This window comes from Vipera berus (genome assembly GCF_964194415.1).
Source record: "Vipera berus genome assembly, chromosome: 1".
NCBI lineage: Eukaryota > Metazoa > Chordata > Lepidosauria > Squamata > Viperidae > Vipera > Vipera berus.
The window spans coordinates 175,296,988-175,309,765 of record NC_138202.1 but is presented as its reverse complement, the minus strand read 5'-3'; the positions used below and the strand labels follow the sequence as shown (position 1 = coordinate 175,309,765).

At 42.4% G+C, this 12,778-nt stretch overlaps 1 protein-coding gene across 4 annotated transcripts in view; it reads right to left on the bottom strand.

Annotated features, from left to right (window-relative positions):
• Nucleotides 1-12,460, bottom strand: part of SPATS2L (spermatogenesis associated serine rich 2 like) — a 53,462-nt gene extending 41,002 nt beyond the window's left edge. For 2 of the 4 annotated variants that reach the window (XM_081313922.1, XM_081313925.1), the window contains exon 1: nucleotides 12,239-12,453. The gene's annotated coding sequence lies outside the window, so the exon portion shown is untranslated. The other 2 variants (XM_081313926.1, XM_081313924.1) reach the window with 2 other exon arrangements.
• Between the last annotated feature and the right edge of the window lie 318 nt (nucleotides 12,461-12,778).

The following is a 12,778-nucleotide window of genomic DNA, read 5'->3' as shown; positions in this document are numbered from 1 at the left end:
ACTTGCAAGTTGGCAACTGGGTTTGGTCACGGAACTACGGTCAAGGGGCACCATGGGTGGTAGTTGTGGTTTGTAAGGTGTCAGGACCACTCTCTTATGAAGTGGTCCTGGAAGACAGTCAAGTGCTACACCGGCACATCGACCAACTGTGCCGGAGGCTAGCGAGCCAGTGACTGGCTCATGACTCACTTGAAAGTCAAACTCAGGAATGTCATGACAGTGACCTTGCAGTGGAGTCTCAAAGTACTGGTGAGACTCCCAGAAGAGGGGACAGGGCACTAGCAGAAAGTGAGTCACCCCTGAATGCAGAGACTGCACCCACTGATTGAAACCGGCTGATGGCTCCGACTTCCAGCCCAGCTGAAACTGTTCCACCAATGGACATTGCCTCAGGTCTACCTGGCCAGACCAGCCAAAGGACATGGGTCTACCCGTAGCAAACAGGTCCCATAGTCCCGGTCTACCCAGACAGGCAGGTGAGCTGGTAGACCGGGAACCACTGGCGGTTCCGAGATAATTGGAGTGGTTGCAAAGGCCACCAAAGTATTTGCAGGACTATGTTCAATATTTGAGATTGTGAACTTTCTAGGGGGAAGGGGTGTTATGTATTGATGTAATTAACTTGGAAAACAGTTATAAATGGATAACTGCTGTGTCTGTTTAAACTCCAGACTGCTTGTCTGCAGAATTGTAAGTTTGTGTTTTGGGCAGGAATTACTGCTTTAATTCTATTGGCCGCCGCCTATCAGCGGTCTGTATAAATAGAAGTTGAGTGGAAGTTAGTGCCCCTTCTGCGTTAACCAATTAAACGTTCTGCTGTTAAACTACGCTCGCCTCCTCAATGCCTCACCGATCCCAATACTTAACAGATAGCATTTTGAAAAGGGTATTGTTTGCACTAAAACGTATATAAAGAATTAGACCGTTCATGTTCAAATTCTGGAGAAGCAAAACAAGGAGAAGAAAAAGGAAAAACAAATCACCAGTGAGAGTCATTGAAGTTAGTCATGACGATAGGAAGGAAGAAAAATCATTTTTATGCAATCATCAGTTGACACAAATCCTCCAAACTCATGACCCATCCTGTGAAATAATAATTTATATGTCAAAACAATAATTTCACAAAGATTATTTACATACTTAAAACACAATATTTCTTGATGCTTCTTAATAGGCTTGCCTGATAAATGTTAATGTCACTAAAATCTTAGTAATATCATGTGAAGTTAATATTATTATGCTAGAGAAGAAACACTCTATTCTGAAATAATGCTTTTCTTCTTAACAGGAATCCTCCAAAGAGCCTTTCTCTGGTTGAAGAAAAATGATTAATTTCTAGAAATATATCCTTATAGCTGGTAATATGAAAAGTTTAATGTTCTATTCCAATCTGTAACTGCAGGTAGCCCTCTTATGATGCGTTGTTTAATGATCTTTTCAAAGTACAATGGTCTCAGATGGTCTCAGAAAGGGTCTTTATGGCCTGAAAAGCACTTGTGGCCGTTTGAATCATTGCACCCCTCCCCCATAGTCATGTGATTATGATCTGGGTGCCGGTGGGGGGAATAAAATGTTGCATCCTCTTCATGTTTTCTTGGAAGTCATGGGTTTAACATTTCAATGAAAACAACTGAGGTCATGGGACTAATTTTCAGAAAAAATCTCCATTAGAATATATTTTAAGCACTCAACCCTATGCCCTTCTAAGGTTAAAGTTGTGCATATAACTGGCCCTTTTCTGTTATTTCGAATATAAATACAGAGCCCCTTTCATGCACTATCAAGTTGTTTTTTGTTTTGTTTAAACCTGCTGATTGCAAAACAGGAAAGCTGAAACATGGATGATGTATTTTCTCTCTGTTTGCCCGCAAAATCTGCTGAGCCAGCACCATTATTTCAGATATATTCATTTTTCAGTATTCGCTGCACAAGCCAGACAGAAATAAGAACAATTTTAACACCCCCAACTCAAGCATTTGAACTTGATAGGCTATGACTCTAATATATTTGCAGCCAAATTCTGGATTCCAAGTCCTAGAAAACATGGAATCTACGAAGACAAGAGTTCTAAATTATAAGTAACAATGATTTACTTTGCAAATGTTGCAATTAGTTTTACCCCTTAGCAACAAGAGATACTATTCCAGGGTATTTATAGTGAGTAATGCTCGAAATATCAAAGAATTTGTGCCTAATTTTGAGCATGTCCCTGTTTTGGGTTTAGTTTTATTTCAACTGGACTTTGAAGAATTAGGATAGGAAGAACATTGGTGTTTTGGGGATTGGAGATGCCTCATGACAATACAATGGACAGCCAAGAAAATAAACAATCAAACAAATCAAACTGGACTTCTCACTTGAGCCACAAATGTTTAGGCTCAGATTATCCTACTTCAGACACCTTATGCAAAGACCTAGCTCTCTTGGAACAGTGCTGGGATGGGTGAAAGGAAAGAGAAGGAAAGGATTAACAGCAGCAAGGTGGAGGGACTCCGTTCCAGTGGCAATGGATAAAAGACTGGAAACCTGAAAGATCAGATTAGGGACCACTCATCATGCAGATCATGGTCACTAAGGGTCAACACTGACTTGACGGCACATCATCAACCAATCCAAATGAATCAGTTTCTTTCAACAACTGCTAATAATGATCGTCCTTACACTGCCTTGGTGGAGCAGTGGGCTAATGCCTCCTTAAGTAACACCAGCTGCCTGCAATTAGTGCAGGTTCGCGTCCCACCAGGCTCAAGGTTGACTCAGCCTTCCATCCTTCCGACGTAGGTAAAATGAGGACCCAGATTGTTGGGGGCAATTAAGCTGACTTTGTAATAATGCCGCTTGGGGGGGGGGCGAAAGCCCTGATAAGCAGGCATATACATAGAATGAAGGCTACTGCTAAGCTTGTAAGGCGCCCTGAGTCTTCGGAGAAGGGCGGGATATAAATGGAATTAAAATAAAATAAATAAATAAATAAATAAAAGTGCATAGGGAGTGCAATAATCTTTTTAATAATTTTTATTGCCAATATATTACAGAATTTACATATATTAACATCTTAGCAGTCCTTATAACACTCAACTGATGGACTACCTTGCTGAAGTTTTATAACTAATCTCAGGGCTTTTTTTGTCATAGAATGCTCAGTTCCGGCACCTTTTCCGGATGGAACCTTGTAGGGTAGGCAAGGTGGGTTGTATGACATTTGTGAGTTCTGGCACTTTTTTCTTTTACAAAAAAAGCACTGTCTAATCTTGTAGCCTTTAAAAACAAAAACTCTTTTTCTCAGATTAATACTTGCACTAAAACAGGAATATCCAACGAAAAAGTACTTTGGTATTTTTCTGTTCTGATATTTTTTTTCCACTCAGTACCAGCTCAAAAACAAGCAGAATACCACAATGTTGTTAAGGGCTGTTATTTAACTTAGCATGTCATTTCAAGCAAAATACCAAGTGGTTAAGAGATCAAAACATTCCTTGGGAACTCTTCCTTATAGCTAGCTGGTGCTTCCTTTTCATATTGCATTTCTCTCTATATAAAGTATATATTTTTGTAACTTCAATGTATGTCATCCAAATATCCCGATTTAAAGGCTGTCGTTTTCAACATCAGTGTAAAGATACAGTAAATCTCCCCATTCTGTTGACTATGATGTATTTTAAATAAAATTTGTTACTTATTTCCTACAACTGCATTTAAGTGTAAAATCAGCACTGCAAATCTACATCTATTTTTTAATCATGTTTTCCTTTTTCTTAATAAATGAGAGGCCAACCTGTCTTATATAGCTACCCATGATATCTCACTTCCCAGCTGTTTGCTCTATATTGAAATCTGGAACACCTCCCCCAAAGATTGGAGGGTTGAGCTGATTTGCCTTTGATTTAGTTGCAGGGTAACTGAAAGCAATAAAGAGCTAGTTTGGGGATTCTGTTTCAAGGTTTTTATGATGCTGTGCCTCATAGCTTCTTCCAGCTCCTGAACCTCATTTCTTGGGAAAAATAATGCTAGGCAAAAGCTTCACAGCTCCCCCTCAGTAGCTCATACAAAACCACAATGGGTGGGAGTAAAAAATTATTTTGTCAATTTCCCTCTGCAACACTGGGCCAGCTGGAGGGCAAAAAAAAAAAAAAGATTTCTTTCACTTTTGTGAAATGAAGTTCTGAGGGTTTTTTAAGCTGGGAGCAATAGCTTTCACTCTTCAGCTTTTCAACTCTGCTGATGTGAAGAAAAATAACAGGACACCTTCCACTTTCTTCTGAGATTATAAGGGTTGAGTAACACAGTGGTTGGAAAAATCTTGGAAAAGATACTCAATTTCCCCCTCATCCTCAGGTTTGAAAAGAAATAATAAATAAATGGTTGGAAAATATTGTGACAATATTTATGGCCAAGCTAAATTTGACTAATATTGCTAAAAATATTGCGCCAGTGTTGGGATCTGTGTATTGAAATAAATTTCCCTTTTACAATGGAAAAAAATTAATGGAAGAAAAACATTTTTAGAATTAACACGCAAACATCATCCTAAGCCTGCTAAACCTCTTGGGTTCTGAAACTGTAAAGGTAAAGGTAAAGGTAAAGGTTCCCCCGCACGTGTGTGCTAGTCGTTTCCAACTCTAGGGGCCGGTGCTCATCTCCGTTTCAAAGCCAAAGAGCCAGCGTTTGTCTGAGGACGTCTCCGTGGTCATGTGGCCGGCATGACTAGACGCCAAAGGCGCACGGAACGCTGTTACCTTCCCACCAGAGTGGTCCCTATTTTTCTACTGAAACTGTACAATAATTCAAAATGAAAATTGGATGAATGCTGTTCTCCTGGTCATGCTATACAGTAGTCTCTCCCCTCCTTCTCTTATCAAACATACATACAATACCTTAATAAGCAACATTTTATAAGAAGGGTCAGTGTGTTTAATTATACTCTGTGTGCAAAATGCCCTACTTTGCATTTTTAATATTGCGTATAAAAGATGGTTCCAATTAACTTAATGAGGAGAAATTTTGTCCCATAAGGGAAAATTGTTCTGCCAGCATGTGTCTGTGTTTATTTATTTCCTTGGTTGGACCTCTAGTGGCTATCACTCTTAAATATTGGGGCTTTTGACTTTGCCTTAAAATGTAATTATTCCTTTTCATCAAGAAATATTGGCCTCATAACTTTTAAAAGCCATGGGGCTTTAAACAAACAAAGGAATTAATTAATCAACAATTTATCAAAACAGCCATCATTGCAAATAATATTAAAAGAGATTTATTATTTATATATTTAGGGGGAGTCCTAAAAATACTGGCTCAAAAATTAGCATGGAAATAAGCACTGTGCTGGGATAGATGCATGAACTATTCATTAACTAGTTCAAGTCCCGCCTTAGCCATGAAAGCCAGCTGGGTAACTTTGGGCCAAGTCACTCTCTCAGCCCAACCCACCTCACAGCTATGGGGAAAATAGAAGGAGGAAGGAATATTGGACTTGTTAGCCACCTTGAGTTATTTGCAAAAATAATAAAGGAGGGATATAAACAAACCAATCAGTCCCAAGGTGGAATACTCAAAAAAGCAACAGAAAGCACCAGATCATAAAGAACTGGTGAGTTCTGTTTTACAGTTAAGATATATTCTTTTGGTGCAAATTCCCTAAAGCTGAAATGGAATAAGGGGGAATCTCCCCTTTTGCTTTATTTCTTTTTAAATATAGAAGCCAGCGGTTAATGTCTGAGGGCTGAGCTTGCTACAAGTAGTTTAGTATATTTGGATATGTGGTTTTTGGTTTGGTTCTTTTCCGATGTTGCTCTTTTGTTACCACAAAATGTGGACAGGATTATGCGTAGACTGAGCGCTACAACTTGTCTATTGGACCCATGTCCCTCCTGGCTGGTTTCGGCTGCCGGGGAGGTGACAGGGGGCTGGCTCCAGGCAGTTGTCAACGCTGCATTGATGGAGGGTGTCTTCCCCTCCGCCTTAAAAGAGGCGGTGGTGAGGCCCCTTCTCAAGAAGCCTGCCCTGGACCCAGCCTCCTTGAATAACTATCGTCCTGTCTCCAACCTTCGCTTTGTAGCGAAGGTTGTTGAGAGTGTTGTGGTGTGTCAGCTCCCGCAATTCCTGGATGAAGCGGACTATCTGGACCCGCACCAGTCTGGTTTCAGGCCCGGTTACAGCACAGAAACGGCATTGGTCGCACTGGTAGATGATCTCTGGCTGGCCCGGGGTTGTTCCTCTGTCCTGATCCTACTTGACCTCTCAGCGGCTTTTGATACCATCAACCATGGTATCCTGCTGCGATGGCTCGGGGGGTTAGGAGTGGGAGGCACTGTTCTACGGTGATTCTCCTCCTACCTCTCAGGCTGCTCACAGTTTGTATTGGCAGGGGGGCAGAGATCTACCCCAAGGCCCCTCACTTGCGGGGTGCCTCAGGGGTCGGTTCTCTCCCCCCTCCTGTTTAACATCTATATGAAGCCGCTGGGTGAGATCATCAATGGCTTTGGGGTGAGGTATCACCAATATGCGGATGATACCCAGTTGTTCATCTCCACCCCGAGCCAACCCTGTGATGCCCTTGACATGATGTCCCGGTGCCTGGAGGCGGTGCGGGTCTGGATGGGAAGGAACAGGCTCAGGCTGAACCCCTCCAAGACCGAGTGGCTGTGGATACCGGCATCTTGTATTGTCCAACATCTCTTTTGATGGGGGGGAGGTATTGCCCCCCTCAGAAAGGGCCCACAACTTGGGTGTCCTCCTGGATTCACGGCTTAACTTGGAGGATCATCTAACTGCTGTGACCAGGGGTGCCTTCGCACAGGTTCGCCTGGTGCACCCGTTGTGCCCCTTTTTGGACCGAGATGCCCTATGCACGGTCACCCACGCCCTTGTCACTTCTCGCCTGGATTACTGTAATGCTCTCTACATGGGGCTGCCCTTGAGGTGTACCCAGAGGCTTCAGCTGGTGCAAAATGCGGCCGCGCGGGTGCTTATGGGAGTTTCTTGATACTCCCATGTTACACCACTCCTGCGCGAGCTGCATTGGCTTCCGGTTGCCCTCCGGGTGCGATTCAAGGTGCTGGTAATTACCTTTAAAGCCCTACATGGCTTAGGCCCGGGGTACTTGCGAGACCACCTGCTGCCATTGTCAACCTCCCATTGCCCGGTTTGCTCCCACAGAGTCAGCCTCCTCAGGGTGCCGTCGGCTAAGCAATGCCGGCTGGTGACCCCCAGGGGGAGAGTGATCTGTGATATTCATAATTTCTGTCGATTTGTAAACTGGATAGAAATCACTGCAGCAACCAAACTACTACAGATCCTGCACCAACAAAATTCTTTTTGCACAACACAGGGAAACAAGAGAAAACGCAATAGGTTGGTTTTGCACACTGGTTGTTTCCATACTAAAAAGGGGGGGAACAAAAACAAAGCATTGCTAACTTTCACCACCCATTGAAAGAGGATTTTTGGGTGGAATTATTGAGGGAAAGCTAGTAAGCCCTGAAAATAGCCATTTCCTTACTGGAAGTATAGGAATTGTGAGATGTGAAACAAGAGGTCTCTATTGGATCAAAGGCAGCAGCATTGTCTTTAAAATGCCCAACCAACTAAACCCAAATTAGCTCCTAATGCAGTTGACCTACTTGAAAAGAAATAAGCTCAGCTCTACAATATAACTATATTGATATCATGGGAACACAGAAGTCTAGAGCTGCTTTTAAGTGGGCACAGAATTCTTGTGTGGAAGAGTGCAATCTTCAATATACTTCTAAAATGCCAGGAAACCAACAAAGCTGGGATTCCTCACGGCTCAAACTCAAAGTAACTTAAACCCCGACTGAAGAAAGCATTCCTAATGGTTTATATTAATTATAAATATTCTTGTAGATTATTAATAACTCATCAGAAACTTACAGCAAACACTGCACCATTGTCTACCATTCTAGGGGAAAATGCATACTTTTGGAGTCTTTCAAACACAATTTCTATTCTAAGATTATATCTGATTTTTGGTTCTTAGCATATTTTCATATGGTTGTTTCTATTTTGTTTTCCCTTTACAATCCCTTACAACATATTTGAAGGAAACCTTTTGTGCCAGTTTCAAAATATTACTCATTTTTCAAGCCCCTGGAGCTGCCACAGCTCTAGGCATAACAAAAACACCCTTGCCCCATTCCACACAAAACAAGATAAATTATTTGCCAGCGTGTATTTAATACATGGCTACATTTTTCTGACTATGTGCAAATAGACACAAACAGACACATTATAAAAGGTAGCCATACTGCTGTGACGACACAAACTTTTCTGTTAAGAAGTCTCTGCTAGCTACAATGATGGAATGGTAACATGGCAGTATTTTTACAACTGCATTATTTGCACAATTGTGCTAATCTGATTTCTAGAGCCTGTAGGGAAGAGCTCCCCAATCTTTTGGGCACCAGGGACCGGTTACGTGGAGAGAGGTTTTTCCGTGGACCGGAGGGGGCATGATTTTGTGTGCTGCCTGCATCCTGTGGATGGGTCTTTCCTTGTTTGTGCAGACTGGTTGCTGGCATGCCGTCGCCCGGTACTGGTCCACGGACCAGGGGTTGGGCACCACTGCTCTAGGGTTATGACTGAGAAAGAGTGAATTAATGGCTCACTTAAACTAGAGGGGGTGGGAATGAGGTTGAGGCAAGAGAACCCTTCATGCTGTTTTCACAAACAAGGAAAATCAACCTTTAATCAATTGTGTTTATCGGTCATGAGAAGAGTTCAGAACACGATCACTTAGAACAGTGATTCTCACACAACCTGTGGTCCACGGACCCCTGGAGGGCCGCAATGTCATCACAGAAGGTCTGTGAAGGCTTGAAATGTTATGATTTAATGTTGAGTTAAGTCTTGGGGATCCATGGCCACAAAAGGAATTAAAGGGGGTCCGTGGTGAAGAAAACCACTGCCTTTATCCCTTCCTTAGTGAAAGCTGCAGTGAAGACTGATGATGGACAAAGGAATTAGGATGCATGGCAAAACAAGAGCAGGACCACAAGTCCCAACAAAGTCAAACAAAAGAAACAAACAAGAAAGCTTTACTCAATTTTAGTTATACTGGAAGGAAGCCAGAACATATTCTGATTTATTCCTTCTAACAACTGAAAGAAATTGGAATAGGCAGGTCTGAACAAGAAGTGGCAGGAGGGCCCACAGTCTATTATGGACATATTTATGGGACATTTACAAGGAAACATTCTAAGGAAAAGTCCATTTCAGTCTATAAATATAAATTATATAACATAGATACAGAGTAGGTTTATTTATACATATTCATTCAAAATAATTCTGGACTCTTACAATGTACTCACATAGCTAAGGTTATTTATATGGGGCTTGGAAACTTTAACTGAAGGTTGTCAATAGATTGGAAAGAGGTTTGTCTACAGGGAGCATGGAATTCCCTGCCCTGAAATTTTTAACTGATGAAGAGTCTGGTTCAAGTTCAGTTCAAGTAATGGCTATAATCTGGAAAGGGAAGTTGAGAAGACTACCTTCACCCTTAGCAGCCTGCCCTGGTATTCATATCTTCAACAGAGGAGGCAATTTAAGAGATGACATTCTCATTCAGGCTTTTGAGCGCCTTAGCAAAAAAAAATCAAACTAATAAAAAGTATTCTTCAAGTAGGCTGTGGCTGATCAAGTTAGAAGTGATTTTCTAGTTTTTTTCCCCCCTAGTGTGTGTGCTAATGATGTTTTAGTTGTATTTTTAATGTTATGATTTAACATTATTGGTTGGCTGCCCTGACCACCATCTGTTTGTGGAGAAACAGGATATAACTCAGATAAATCTCTTATATTACCATCCATTGCTTAATGGAATTAACTGAACAATTCTAAGTAATTTGGGATCTTATTTGAAATGGAGGAAGGTGCAGATGGCCTTACGTAAGTATCTACTGAAAAAGTAGATTCTCTGTATTCAACCTAACATATTTAGCACAGCAAATACCTGAATTAGGAGATTTAGTAAAAATGTCATGTTTTTGCCTTAATTATGTTTCTAGGTTCAGGGTCAGAGAAACAGCGTTCAGAACCAGGGCTAGATTACAATTCCTCACTGAATGTTTCTATAATATTAACAAGGCAAGACATATATTAGAAAATATCCAGTTATTGGGAATGTCTATTATTTTAAGTTAATATCACATTTTTTTACATTTGACAGTGTTATTTGTTATTTGTTTTTTTTAATCCCATTTATATCCTGCCCTTCTCCGAAGACTCAGGGCGGCTTACAATCTAAGAAGCACAACTCAATGTGCTTAGCAATAGCCTTCATTCTATGTATATGCCTGCTTATTAGGGCTTTTGGCCCCCCCCCAGCGGCATTTTTTTTACAAAGTCAGCTTATTGCCCCCAACAATCTGGGTCCTCATTTTACCTACCTCAGAAGGATAGAAGGCTGAGTCAACCTTGAGCCTGGTGAGACTCGAACCTGCACTAATTGCAGGCAGCTGGTGTTACTTAAGGAGGCATTAGCCCACTGCTCCACCAAGGCTCCCGTTTTTATTCCATTGCACTCTCCTTTCCATAATGCTTCAGGGGTGTATGTGTATAATTAATTACTTCTCAAGCAACCCAATTCCTGCTTCTGACACTACATTTTTTCCTTCTCTAGAACCCTGTTCTCATCCCCAAATAAATAATTAAATGGCCCTCTCCTAAAGCATGATGAAAAGCCCCAAACACTGCAAGGAAGCTCCAAAGTTTAAATTAGCGGCCATCTGCCTTTTTGTCAAAGATTAAAGACTCATAGGGTTACTGTATCTTTTTAGCAACATTTTTGCATGTGCAGCTGTGGATTAAATAAAATTATATGAGAATACATAGAAATAACACTGGCTCATGTTTGTATCCTGTAATGAGTGGATACTATTGAAATACAAACACTTTTTTTAAGGCACGTAATCGGAAATGTTGGCCAATGACATATCAACTTGGCATCTCAAAATGCAACAGTATTTGCATTTGTAATAGCATGTGAACAAACAAGTTCTCCTCCTATTCTTCCCACCTATCAACAGAGAAACCAGCAATTGTAATTGAGTTACAAACCTAAGCAAAAAAAATCTAAATAAGATGTGTATGCATTTTGAAAGTAGGGAAAAAATGCAATCCTCCTGTTGCTCTCAGTAAAGAGTTAATGAATCTCAAGACTATGGCAGTAAAAAATGTAATATAAAGAAGGACGAGGAATGTGAACAGCTCCTGAAATCATAGTTTTAAAAAGCCAGAATCTTGATGGAAATCAGGGAAACCATTCATTCACCATTCCATTTGCCTTTTAACTTAAGCAGAATTCTGCAGTTACAATTTTGAGCGGCTCCACTTAAAAAATATAACGCAACCTTTCCTGAAAAATATTGCAGCTTTGCAGCTTTGCTGCCCTGATACCTGACTGCAGTTTTCAGAAGCTACCCAATCACTTAATCACGTTTTCAAGCCACCTCGAATACACACACACACACACACACACACACATACACACTTACACACTTTAGAAAGTACCTTATTCGGGGGAGGGGGGGCAGTTACAGCAAGGGAGTTGAAAATACAAGAATTAATGTAGGTGCCTCGTCAGATTCCTACTTGCAGAGCATTAATACTGTACAGCGCTGTAGTGCAAAACGAAACTCAAAAACAAAACAGGGTTAACAGTTCCTGCCTAGTGAGTTAATAAGCAAACATCTCTGGGCTTCCCACGCACGCTCCGATATGATCCAAGAATGCCTCCAGTATCACGCCCCTTTACTGCTTTTCAGGGATCGCTGTGCCATTTCCTCAAAACTGCAACACTGCGATCACCCCGGCTCTTGAAAGAATACAAGAGATTAACAGTGCAGAAAGTGTGTCATTGTGCGTGCGTGTATGTGTGTGAGAGACAGGGGGGGAGGAAGGGAGGGGGAGGGGGGAGAGGGAGAAGTGGGCCACCTACCCCAATAATTTCCCGTTCAACAATTAAACTAGATTCTGTTCTCTTTCTTCGCCCCGCTCCTCCCAGCGCCACCCATTTAATTCCAATTCGCTTTGACCCAAGACAACCAGAGCTGGTCTGAAGGGCGAACCCGCGATTATTTCCCTCCACCGGTAATGCTGGATTCCAGCCCCTCCAGGGTCTCCGATCCGTTTCCCCCGAATTCATTTTGGCACCATTTACCTTCGGAGGGGCAGCAAAGCAGAAAGGCAGACGGGGTCGGAGCGCTTGCCGCGGTTGCCTTACCTCGCGGTCCGGTCCCGCCTGAGCGATGCGGCCCGGGGCAAGGAGAGACGGGACTTCCCAACGAGCAGCAACAGGACAGCGAGAGGCGAGTGGCGAAGTAGAAGGGTTGATACCAAAGAGGCGGCGTCTTCCTTGACTGTCGTTTCCCTGGAGCAGGGTAGCTGGACGCGGGCGGGCGGGCGAGCGCCGTCCTTTCCGTTCAAGCTGGGCTTCTACAAGCGATTCAAGTTCCCTCGGCTCGTCAGTCAAGCCCAGATGAGCCCTCCTCGGTCACTCCCAGCTCGCAGGGTTTTCCCCTCCCTTCCTCTATACCAGGGGTCGGCAACCTCGGCTCTTTTATGACTCGTGGACTTCAACTCCCAGAATTCCTGAGCCAGCTATGCTGGCTCAGGAATTCTGGGAGTTGAAGTCCACGAGTCATAAAAGAGCCGAGGTTGCCGACCCCTGCTCTATACTTACACACACACACACATACCCTCTCCTCGTTATAGAACAGATTCGGGGGGCGGAGGGAAGGGAAGAGTCTCACTTCCTCTTCAA